This window comes from Stegodyphus dumicola, chromosome 10 (genome assembly GCF_044657685.1).
Source record: "Stegodyphus dumicola isolate Sdum_Otavi_A_Nest chromosome 10, ASM4465768v1".
Classification (NCBI taxonomy): domain Eukaryota; kingdom Metazoa; phylum Arthropoda; class Arachnida; order Araneae; family Eresidae; genus Stegodyphus; species Stegodyphus dumicola.
This window is the reverse complement of record NC_140777.1, coordinates 60,444,057-60,456,560: the sequence shown is the minus strand read 5'-3', so window position 1 is coordinate 60,456,560 and position 12,504 is coordinate 60,444,057. Positions and strand designations below refer to the sequence as shown.

Genomic DNA, 12,504 nt, shown 5'->3' with positions numbered 1-12,504 from the left:
TTGAGAATAAACTGCTTTAGTTCAAAAGGTCCACGTTCTTTGTTTCGTCTTTCCTACCAATATCAGAAATAAAACTCTTAGAATACTAATACATTAATCTCATTCATTCAATGTTGACATTAATTCCAAATAACTTATAGGGAAGTACTTATAAAATATAATGCATTCAATACGAAATACTTCAAATTCGTATGAAATTCAAAGTACACAAAATCTAACTCTACTTAATATGCGATATTTACAAAACAATTTACCATGGCACAGCAAATTACACGACAAATATTACCACCAGTGAACAACGCAGATATGTATGTGTGTGTGTGTGCAATATACAAGACAACTAAAATTTTACAAGGTAATAAAAATTTAAAATCATAAAACAAATGTACATTAATATAAAAAAAAATATAAAGTTCCGCATCACCTGGAGCAGAAAAGCATTAAATCTAAGCCACAAAGTGAAAACCCAATAAAATCGTCAACGCGCAGAAAAATATGAAATAATGCTGCACTCAATTTCAATACACTGGGCAGAAAGATTTCAACAAATGGCGCACAGACGATGTCTGCCTTAACATTAGGCTTAATGACAAACTACAAAAGAAGAGTGAACATTCTAATTATATGTGCACGGGTAAGTTATTGAAGTACTAAAAGTCAATCACTGACAGATTGGTGCTACTTTGGTAGACGGTTGCACGGATTTTTTGGCGATTTGCGTTGGCGCGGTGTGTGTGTCTTTCGCTTGCGCTGCGCGTAAGCTAATAGACCCACGGCTACGAAATTTGGTACGCTGGCAGCGAAGCTGCTAGTATTAAATAATGAAAGTTGTCACCGAAATAAAAAAGAATTATTTATATTTAAAATGTATGGTCTGCTCAATAATGTAAATTCCAAAGCACAAATTTTATAATTCTATTGAGATATTAGGTTTAATTTAGAGCAAGAAACATGAAAAATGAACAAAACCCTCGCAGGGATTTAAACTCTGGACCTCTCAGTTGCCAGTTCAATACGCTTCCAATTAATTACACCACTATGACACGGATTAAAGAAAGAGAAGATTCTTTACAAGCCTACAGTGTCTCACAAAAGTGTTCTCACACTTTAAGAATTTGCGGAAAAAGCGCTGTAACCCGGAATTGAATTCGAATATAAAGGCCAATATTTTTTCATATCATCTCCATGTGACTTTGAATAAAACCAAACTTTTTAACTTTTAATACTAACTTTTTTTTTTTTTTTCTTTTCTTTTTTTTTTTTTTTTTTTTTTTTTTTTTCTAAATTTGAAAATGTAAGGAGGCATCGATAAAACACGCCACAAAAGTCATCGTGCACCGAAATATTTTCGTAAAATTTCATAAATAAAATTATCATCTACCACTTTTTTTCTGCATTTTGGTGACGTTTAAAAAATTGTTTGGCTTTATTTTTGCTTGATAATCGTTATATTTTATTTACTATTTAAAACAGCTTGTAGGTGTAAGGAAACAACGAACAGCATTCGAAAACTGGTCATTTTTTATCACAAGGATGGAAATTCAATTCGGGATGTGGCTAAATTAGAAAATTTATCCCATTTTATGGTACAGTACGTGATAAAATGCTTTAAAGAAGAAAATCGGATCCAAAATAATGTAAGAAAAGTTGTCCGGCAAAGAGGACTTGATATGACTCAACGTGATCAGAGATTTATAGTTAGAAAAATCTGTGAAAAATCCGTTTTAATATCGCTGAGTTTGTATAAAATATGAAATTCGTTAAATTTCTATGAATTCGTTAAACTATTGTACTACATTCGTACAATTTGTTCAAAATATGAAATGAATCAAAAACAATTTCAAAATTCAAAATTAGGGTTACGATTTGCCCATTTTCGGTGGAGGGCGACATTTATTAAAAATTCGGTAGCTCTCCTGTTTTCTGAATGCGGAAGACATATATACAGATTTATCATTTAATATTTTTGAAAAATAATACATGACGATAATATTTGGTGGCAACAATTTAAAAAGTGATTTGAATACAAAAGTGTTACGGACAAAAAAGTGAGCTTCAAAGCTTAATAGCACTTCTAGTACTGATAAAAGATAACTGTAAATCTGTCAGGGCATACTAAAATCGCTTAACTACGATTAAGAGCATAATAAAACACACTAACTGCAACCATGGCATTGAAAATTCTACACCACATTCAGATACTAGAAAACTGCTAATCACATCGGTAATTAGTTATTTGCTGTCCTTCTTTTGAAAACATACAAGAATGAACCGAATGCCCCATCAATGCGAGACACATCATTTTTAACGACGTATTTATTCCGTCTCGTTATTCGCTTTGTCATCGTCGGGCTCTGATTCTGAAAACCTGTCACCTATGAAAAATGCACATTCGATCCCACTCGGCTGAGAAAACAATAACGACCGTAACATAATCATTCACAGAAACACTCTGAAGGAATAATTTATCTCATTTGACAGGTATCCATCCTGACGACGTACGCGCGTACCTCGAATGGTTTCAACGACAATACAAAAAAATAATTATAATTAATTATATACATAGCGACTTTTTTACGAATTTCATCTAACGAAGTTATTGAATATTATCCCCGTATTTATACTTTGATTTTAAGTTTGCTAGTTTCTTACTTCCTTAGACAAAGTAAACATTCGCGAAAAATTTTGCTTGAATATTTTATTGGAAATATCTATCCATTTTGACGGTTTTCGAACCCATTTTGATTTTTTTAGCCCGAAGGGCGTTATCAGAAGGGCTATTAATTTCGTTTTGGTATTTTGCGTTGGCTCACAATAAAAGTCTGGGGCCCACCAGCGGCCGAGCGGTAAAGTCGCTGAACACTGGTAGTTCGGTCCGAGGCTCGAATCCCGCGAACGGGCTGCCTGCATGGGCGTTTTCGTGGTTTTCTCCATGTGTAACGTGTATACGAGTCAGTTTCCCTAAGAAAGTCCTCCACGAAGGCATCACTCCCCTTAGGCAGATAGCCATAGTGTGCTTTGCCATAATTAAATACACCACTACACCACCACTATAAAGTCTGAATCACTTTTCAAATTGTTGCCACCAAATATTATCGCTATGTATTATATTTAAATTAAATAATGAAGAATCTGCACAAAGATATGCATGTTTCTCGCACTGTGATATAACAACGGCACCTAGAGCCATCCAATTTTGAATAACACGCAATCCTCCACCCGAATATGGGCATCTGGAAGACCAAATTTGGAATTTGGAATTTGTTTTATTACCGTTTTCAAATTTAACGAATTTTTGATTAACAAACTCAGCGATTTAAAAGCGAGCAATGGCAACATTTATACGGGAGGGGGGGATAACACTACATTTTTATCTCCAGCGCGTGACACTGAGTTTTCGAAATTCTAAAGACATGCTGTTTTAAAATTATCTTGTAATATTGCTGTTGAATTGAATTTTATGGTTTAAGTGCGAAGAACATTATATTTAATAAATAAAGGTAATACACAAAACGTTAAAAAAAAAAAAAAAAAAAAAAAAAAAAGCCCCCTATGGGCGTAATGTAAAGTCTTTTTTTTTTGTTTGTTTGTTTGTTTGTTTGTTTGTTTGTTTGTTTGTTTGTTTGTTGGGGGGATGGCAAGACGTCTAGATGTACGAACAGAATAAAGGACTCTTTTTTACCAAAATGGATTGTAAAATCAATGCAAAAGAGATTCTTTTCTTGACGTGGGTACGTACGTATGAACCTCGCATAACCCTCCCCCCCCCCGCCCCAAAAAAAGGATTAGCCGTAGAAGATTGAAATTTTGTACATGAGACTGCTATAACATTTAGTTATGCACCTCCCCTTTTTTATTTCAATTGGCAGAAACAAATGTACTGTTAATAATTTTGTGCTTAGATAATTTTAGTAGAATTATAAGTAAAATTGTTGTATTTCTTTTGTAACATGAAAAATCTGAAGAGAAGCTATGCCGGAAAAGTAAGATTATAGGGACATTTAACGTTGAGTAAATGGGTATCTCGGTAATTTAGCAAGATATCGCCAACCCGACAACGGTTTTGGGAATTTATTTTCTCGCCATCGCCAAAAGTCGCCGAACTAGGCGACATTTTAGTTCGGTTCCTGTATCAAATCGTAATATGTACTGAAATTCAATAAATGTAATAAATCACTATGTTAGATGTAACCGTAAAATTCGGTGGAAAGTTTAACAGTTAGCTAGGTTCGGCAATACCTCAATTACCTGTAGTACTACTGGACTAGCTTCTACCTGTACCTGTAACCTTAATTCCACCCTCCTATTCCTTCCAAGTAATTTCGAGAAGCATAAAGTACTAGAAATATCTCGGCGGCCGGCTGAAAACTTTTAAATTAAACAGGTCGTTAACATTATGTGGCTCGTGAAACGGCATTCTGAGTCCCCCCCTCTTCTTTAAGGAAATAATTCCCTTGATCCGTTTAACGCACAAGTTAAAAACTTTCAGATAAAAGTATGCATACTTTCATTCACATAACAAATACAGCTTTAAAAAAACTTGTACCTAAAAACATTTTTTACGCGAACATCAGGAAGCAGGATTTGTAACGTTGCGTGCGTACGGGTTCGTAACGGATTGAATGTACACAGAACCTATGATAGCTTGATAAAATTTACTTTTACCAAGAGAAATACTTTACACTTCTGAAACTTTCAACAAAAATCTAATACAGCTCTTCTTCGTATCACAGACTGAAATCAGTAGTTACGCTTCAAACTACTATAAGGACAATCAAAATCGTAAAAAACAACCTTATATTTAGCGTAGGTATATACCTACGCTAAATATAAGGTTACCTACGCTACCTACCTACCTAATACCTACGCTAACTAAATATAAGGTTGTTTTTTACGATTTTGATTGTCACATTAGCGTGTTTCTCTTCTAGTCTACTACAAGGACGTTAAACACAATAATAATTATACTATCAAAAGAAAATAAATATAGAACACAACATTTATTATCAAAAAACTAGATTAAATTGAACAATAAATTAAAAATATTATACTCCTAATTTTTATTCTGAGTGTCCAGATAGTTTCTGGAATTTTCAATTTCGTTACTGCATTTGTAGGTTGGTCCTTGGCAGCAAAGCTTTGCTTTCCTTATATGCGTGGGATTAAAATTGCTGGAGTTAGAGCGTAACTTGTTGAAGTGACAGAATACAATTAATTCAGTATTTCGGGAGATATATGACTATGATTACTGCTTCTATGGTGCCTCTTCTGCTAACAGAAATATGTTTACGATGTTTTTCTCCTTAATCTTTGCATTTAAGTCGTTTTTTCAATGAATCTACTACAATCAAAAGTCGTTAATTCGGACACCCATAATTCGGAATGATCTATAATCCGGACCTCAAAGCTACAAACTTTCTGCGCATCCGTCGCGTTGACGCATGCGCGTAGGACTATTACGGCTGCGAATATGCGTGTTTGCATGCCCAAAATACGTTTACGCATGCGTGTTTAATGTATAACGGACGGTATAAGCTAAGCTAAAATTATCTAATTCGGTTAATATTGCAGATTGCGTTGTTCCTTAATCTTCGAATTGGATCCGGCTTATTATTTTTTTGCAGACTGTTAGAGCAATTTTATAAAAGTAAGCTTGAACTTTCGATAATGTCAAATAGAATTTCCGATATATATTTACTAATATGTAAAGGATCTACAAAGCGAAAGTATGTTTCGAAGTCCATTAAACAAAAAGTGAAATTGCTGCAAAAAATGGATAAAGGCATATCCTTTGTTTATCTAAACATTCCGAAATCTGTTTATCAATTTCACGTTGCTCTGCGGCGGGGGAACGCCGCAGCACGCAATGAATTGGAAGTTGATCTGTCAGCACTATCCTTATCTTCAGGGCAGATGCTTTTATTTTATTTGGCTTATAATTCCTTACTAAATGTAGTATTTCATCTCGATGTACTCCGTCTTTGTATGATTTAAATCAAATTCCTCGTCATTAAAATTCGCTTCCGATACCGAAGAAAGTAAAGTAAACAAATAAATATTAAGCTTTTATTTGTAAATTTTGATACCCTTTAGATCATAATTGTTCTTTATTTCATAAATTACGGTTTCATATTTTTAATTTTATAATTTCTGCATACCATCTTACCAGATTTAAACTGATGATCTATAATCCGGAAAAATTGATAATCCGGAATCGCCGAAGTCCCGACGAGTCCGGATTAACGACTTTTGACTGTATAACATTAAGATTCACCCTGATTTTCCAGATTCTGGATACGATCATTCTGCTGCACTTAAATTATTTTGCAGCTAACGCAAACGCAACTTTCTGCAATATTTCGTTTTTTCATTTGGTGCATCAAGAAATAGATAATCTCAACTCGATCTTTGCTTGAACACTTTTTTTTTTCATCTTACTTTCACAATGTGTTAATATTCAACTGAAATAAAATAACTGATTTCGATCAGCGGATGAAATTAGAAAAATAGCTATTATTCATAATAATTAACCTGAAAATTGAAAGATGTGTCAAAACAAATGACAGATGTCATGAAACATTGATTTTGATTGAAAGTTTCGCAGTTTTGCGCTACAACACAACTTACAGCTGCATTCGCCAATAAATAGGAATTTAAATATTCAGTTGCTACTATTATGATGGGGCAGAGAAGCCCAGATGGCATAGCGGTTAGTGGAGCCTACTGCGGTACTGAAGGGCCCGGTTCGAATCCCAGAGATGGCATGGATGTTTGTAAATTTATAGTGTGTACAGCACGGGGACACTCGAAATGTATGGCAAGCCGAAAATCCTCTTGAGAGGTTGGTTGTAGGGGAAGAAAGGTGGGTGACCCGTACTCCCGGGGTGCCACAAGGACATCTAGCGACCCGGCCATGCCCCTTAAAATCTTTTCTATGGGGCATGGTCGGGTCACTGGATGTCCTCGTTTGTTGTTGGAATGGGTACAACTAAAGTATGGCCATAAGGTAAATTTACTTTGCAAGGAGGGCCGGACTGCGCCCCTAGTTTACTGCCCTAGCTTAACCTCCCGAGGGCTCTCTTACTGTCATCCGTGTAGTACTCAAGATTCTTGCCAACGACACAGGCAGTCTTGCACTCCTTGCAACGATGAATTTCGTGGGCTTGTTCTGATGTTACTACTGTCAGACAAGTGAACTAAGTCACAACATATTATGGGACACAGGTAGTATAATATCTTAGAACATTGGCTTCATGTTTTATTATTATCAATTGCTGCTTAACAATTAATAGAAAATTACTGAATACTCTTACCTAGCTAAATATATGCTTCCTTTTTACAGAGTAATCAGATCTCGAGCCGATCGGTACAAAAGAATTGGCCTGGACCAACCTCAAACTGTAAGTCTCATTTTTATTTCCAATAAATCCGAAGACTGCTTAACGCTGAAAATATTAAATTCTTCCACTTCCTACTGAAAACATGCCCCTCCCATTTCTTACTATACGATACATAACTTAAGAGTATGCTTATGATAACTTTTTTTTTTGCTCAAACGAGGACGATTTTCGGAACTCGCCACCTAGAGAATATAACCTACTAGGATGCCTGAAAACTGCCTATGACTGAAAAATATAAATAAAGTAGTTGTGAACAAAAAAAGAACAGAGTTAAAAGAAACTAGTGTAATAGTGTAAATTTCATTAATAATTTTGTAAAATTTATATTTAATGGCATAGAAAAATTCACGGTTTAGTTCACCGTTAATTTCGAAGCTTTGTAAAGCTTTTATTGTTGATTCAGCTGTTCTACCTCTTTTTTTAGATCATATGATATTCATTATTGCGAAAATTCTTTCTACTGCGGTCCATGTTCTGGGAGGCCTACCAGCGGCCGAGCGGTAAAGACGCTGAACACTGTTAGTTCGGTCCGAGGTTCCAATTCCGCGAACGGGCTGGCTGCATGGGTGTTTTCGTGGTTTTCCCCTTGTGTAACGTGTATACGAGCCAGTTTCCCTTAGAAAGTCCTCCACGAAGGCATCCCGCCCCTTAGGCAGATAGCCCTCGAGGCTTTGCCGTAATTAAATAAATAACCCATGTTCTGGGAAGCTGAAAATCTATTCTACTGTTTGAGCAAGACTGGGCAATGAAACGTATTTTTCTTTGAAATGACTGAGAAGTTGAATCCAGTTTTCTTCGCAAATTTTACTTTTCCAAATTTTACAATTAGCCGAGCAAAAAAACTTCTGCGTCATTCACGAAAGCGTCCCTTCCCTTAGGCAGATAGCCCTAGCTTTGACATAGTCAAATAAACTAAACCTATTAAACTATGTTTATTCACTTTTGTTTATCCAAATAAATGATTCTGCTCCACCGAATGCTCCACCGATTCTGCTCCTAATGTTTTCCCATAATTCAATGTAAGAAAGGCATCTGTCACTATTTTGGGAGAAATAATTTAGACAACATTCAAAATAATATTTAGATTGGCATCACTGAGTGTTAACACAGGCGATATTTTAATTACAAAATCTCCGTTTTACTTGAGGCTGCACTATTTTTACTTCTTGTATATTCGGCTCTTTTAAAAAAATTTACCAAATTCCTTCTTCGTCGGGGGGGGGGAGTCAAAAAAAAAGTTTAAACTTTGCATCAAATAGCATGAATCTTATATTCGATAAGGGAAAAAGACACTAGCTTTGATAGCTAATCACAACTGCTTGCTTAAAGACAATTTTAATTCTGGCTCTGCAAAAATTATCCTGAAAGCGTCTTCGGTTAATGAATTGGATTTCTTTAAAATGCTTCGCATTCACAAACAGCTATTTGCTTCAGTTAATAATATTAAATCAAATTCATTACTTCATAACCCTTTTGAAATTCTAACATCTAAACTTTTTAATGCCCAAAGCGAAAGAACATGTGTTTAATCGTCCTTTAAATCGATACAGTTTTATTAAAAAATGTAGACGGAACTTAAGTTGCTTTTTCCCTAATTTTAATTGATTTATTAGTTTTTTAACATTGCAGAAACATTAGGTTATGTTGAAACAAAAGAGACAAATGACCAATGCCCTCGCGGAGACTCGAACCTCGGACCTCTCGAATACGCGCCGATTGTGCTGACCGCTACACCCCGAAGGCATGCTAGGAAGACGGAGAAATACCTTATATACTCCACTTTTAAACGGAGAGTGGGGATTAGGGGACCCAATCGCCAAATCCTGGTGATGATTCATCATCAACCACCTTTTTTAGTTCGGGCGCCACTGTGGAGACATTAGGTTAGTTCGAAGCAGAAAACATGAAAAATATGCAATGCTCTCGCCGGGACTCGGACCTCTCAAATATGCGCCGAGCTTGCAGACCATTACGCCTCGAAGGCATGCTAAGGAGGCGGGAGAAATACCTTATAACATCAGTAGCTGTGAAATTAAGTTGTCTAACAGGAAATAATTTTCACTCCGATACTTTCCACCAATCGGCAGGAAGAAAATTTTCAAATAAAAATAATAATGCCAGACAAGAGTAGCAAACCAAACGCTCTTTATGTTCTAATAAACACTAAAAAAAAGAAAAAAACATCAGTTTTAAAGCTTTTTCTATCCTTCATTCATATTTAATTTATAAAACATCATGTATGCATTTCAATTTATTCCAATCTTTATGCATATTTAATCCATAAAAATCATCGGATTTATTCATATTTCAGCAATATATCTCCCTTTTTTCAATTATTCGGCAGATATTATTTTCTCCACGACAGAAAATAACATATATGTATAACAAGAAAATAAATTTCTGAACAATTGCTATCCGATCGTACGTGACGAGAAGAATAAAATGTTTTTAAATATTGATACGACCCCTTTCCTTGCAGGCGAAAAGCACAAAAGCTGTGAATTACAAATTCCGCTTTGTCTATTTAAAAGCTGTGAGATGGAACATTGTTTAATTCGAAAGAAAATATTGCGCAGATTAGAATGTTGAAAAATAATGTTCAAAAATAGTTTTTTGACGGTTTTATTATTATCGGTTAATTTCATGTGCTAGGTTTTTATTATTTAATTTCTGGCTAATGTAGGAGAAATTTATTTCTTCTGCAGGAATAAGATTTATATTTAGGTTTCGTTCTTTATTAACTAATTTCAATTGATTAAAAATGCATTTCATCCCATTTACACTTCGTTTTAATTATAATCTTTTATTTAGTTCACTCATGTTACTTGACTGTAGTGGAATTTACTAATCCTACTTTTCCTGAGAGGGTATCGAGTTCAAATTTTTTATACACACTGTTTGTCGATGACAATAGCAATTTTTTGGATTTATATTTTTTAATTTAATGCTTAAAAGATTTTTCGCACATACTTCGTTCAATGAACAAACGTTGAACTTTGATTCGTATCACTGAACGCAGCGGTAAAAAATTTTATTAATGTAACTTTATTTTTGAATTTTTGGCGAATTTTTCAAACTGCTCGTTTTTTTCGACTATTTGAATTCCATGATTTAAAACATTCAACATCTGAAAATATACTGGATATAAAGTTTCGAAATTTTCAGATTATAAAACAAACGTTCCGTCCTTTTTGGAAACAAGAACGATAAAGAACATTCAGTGATTTTTTTTACATTATTTTTAAAAATATGTTGCAGTCTGACACAGACGGAAGGAAAAAGTTCTTTCTCGCGGAAAAGTTGTTTGCCATCTTGGCGCATTTCACGACGAATTGGCGATATTTGTTTTTTCATTTTAGCTTCAAGAAAATGCTCCTTGTAACACAGTAATTACGCTCTTTTTTCCAAAACTGAAAAATTAAAGCGATTTCTTTATTCTCTGAATGACATTTTTGCTTATGTATTTTTCGTTATTTCATAATTTTCTTATAATTTATTGCTTGTGTTTTAATAATTACTAAAAATTTCACCAGTGATAACATGTGACTGAGACTAAACAATAGAAAATAAAAAAAAAGGTTTTTATACAATACGCTTTAATTTTGTTACAGCTCAAACCTCAGAAACACCACTACCCAAAAGAAATCGATGATCTGAGAAGAGAACTCTGGGGTATAAACTGATAATTTCATTCAAGGCTTGTTATATTCCAAGAAAAATAAATAAATTGTACAATATGTGATCACTTTACAGCAAAATATGCCGTGTGAACGAAACTTCTATGTAAATAAAATGATATCTGTATAATAGTCATTATTAAAATTAAAACAATACGATAAATATCGTAATGAATTTTTTAACAAATTTTCACACAATGAAAAAAACACATTACATTCACCTTATATTACAAAAGGCAACGGGAAAAAAAAATGTGCCGTGGAAGCACTCAGCTGGTCAATATTTACACTTACGCACTGTTAAGAACTACTTTTTTTTTATGTTTGCAGCTTTACTTACACTTGGGATGTAAACTGAACCCTTTTAAATGTCAACTAAGAGATCAATATATACGAACTACAACAGTAATACAGCATGCGCCGTTTAATGTTATCGTTGTTAACGCTAGCATTCGGATATTGATATTGAACTGCGGATGTTCCGAACGTTTGTATACGAAAACATAGAAAATACATCGCTTATAGTGTTCAACAATTCGGTTAACAGGATCAAAATATTATAGAATAAATTTTTCAATCTGAAATAAAGTTGTTAAGTAGAAAATGAAATTGCCATATAAAATCGAAATTGAGTACTTTACCCAAGTGATAGAGTTTGTCCCCAAGAAGCTTGATTTTGATTTAAAGCAAGCATGCATTACGGAAATTTATTTTTTCCAAATTTTAGGAAGATTGATTAGTGTGGTGTGGTGTATTTAATTATGGCAAAGCACACTAGGGCTATCTGCCTAAGAGGAGGGATGCCTTTCGTGGAGGACTTTCTAAGGGAAACTGGCTCGTATACACGTTACACATGGGGAAAACACGAAAACACCCATGCAGCCAGCCCGTTCGCGGAATTCTAACCTCGGACCGAACTACCAGTGTTCAGCGACTTTACCGCTCGGCCGCTGGTGGGCCCTTGGAAGATTGATTAGAATAACCAGTTTAAGGAAGCAGAATTCCAGATGACCTTGCGTTTTCGCGCTAAAATAACTCTTTGTTTAAAGCATTGCATTTTTATGAATGTTCTTTTTTTTTTTTTTTTCTATTATTCTGTTTAGTCACTTCGATCATAAAATCTAACAAGAGGTGTAATGATCTGAGCCTCAGATTCTAAGAGATTCAGTTGACTTGTTAAACCGCTATGACCGGATCTTAAAAGTAAGCCAATGTAATGCTGCTCTTATGCAAAATTCTGAAGAATCGTGACGATGTTATTTTCAAATCAAAGCAAAACTGAAATCAAAACATGATACTGATGGGCAGCAAGAAAGAACGCAGTGTTGAGAAAGCATTGAAGATTTGGTTTCGTGAAAAGGATGTGACAGAGAAAGGTACTTACGTATTAACGCAATCCTCTTTTCACAATTTGGCGATTTTCTAGA

At 34.6% G+C, this 12,504-nt stretch overlaps 1 long non-coding RNA gene across 1 annotated transcript in view; it reads left to right on the top strand.

The window, feature by feature from the left end:
* LOC146994977 (uncharacterized) overlaps positions 1 to 11,240 on the top strand; it is a 36,156-nt gene extending 24,916 nt beyond the window's left edge. Inside the window, exons 4-5 of the long non-coding RNA XR_015043409.1 lie at positions 7,343 to 7,400; positions 11,012 to 11,240. This is a non-coding gene — a long non-coding RNA (uncharacterized LOC146994977). The remainder of the gene's footprint in view (positions 1 to 7,342; positions 7,401 to 11,011) is intronic.
* Positions 11,241 to 12,504: the final 1,264 nt, after the last annotated feature.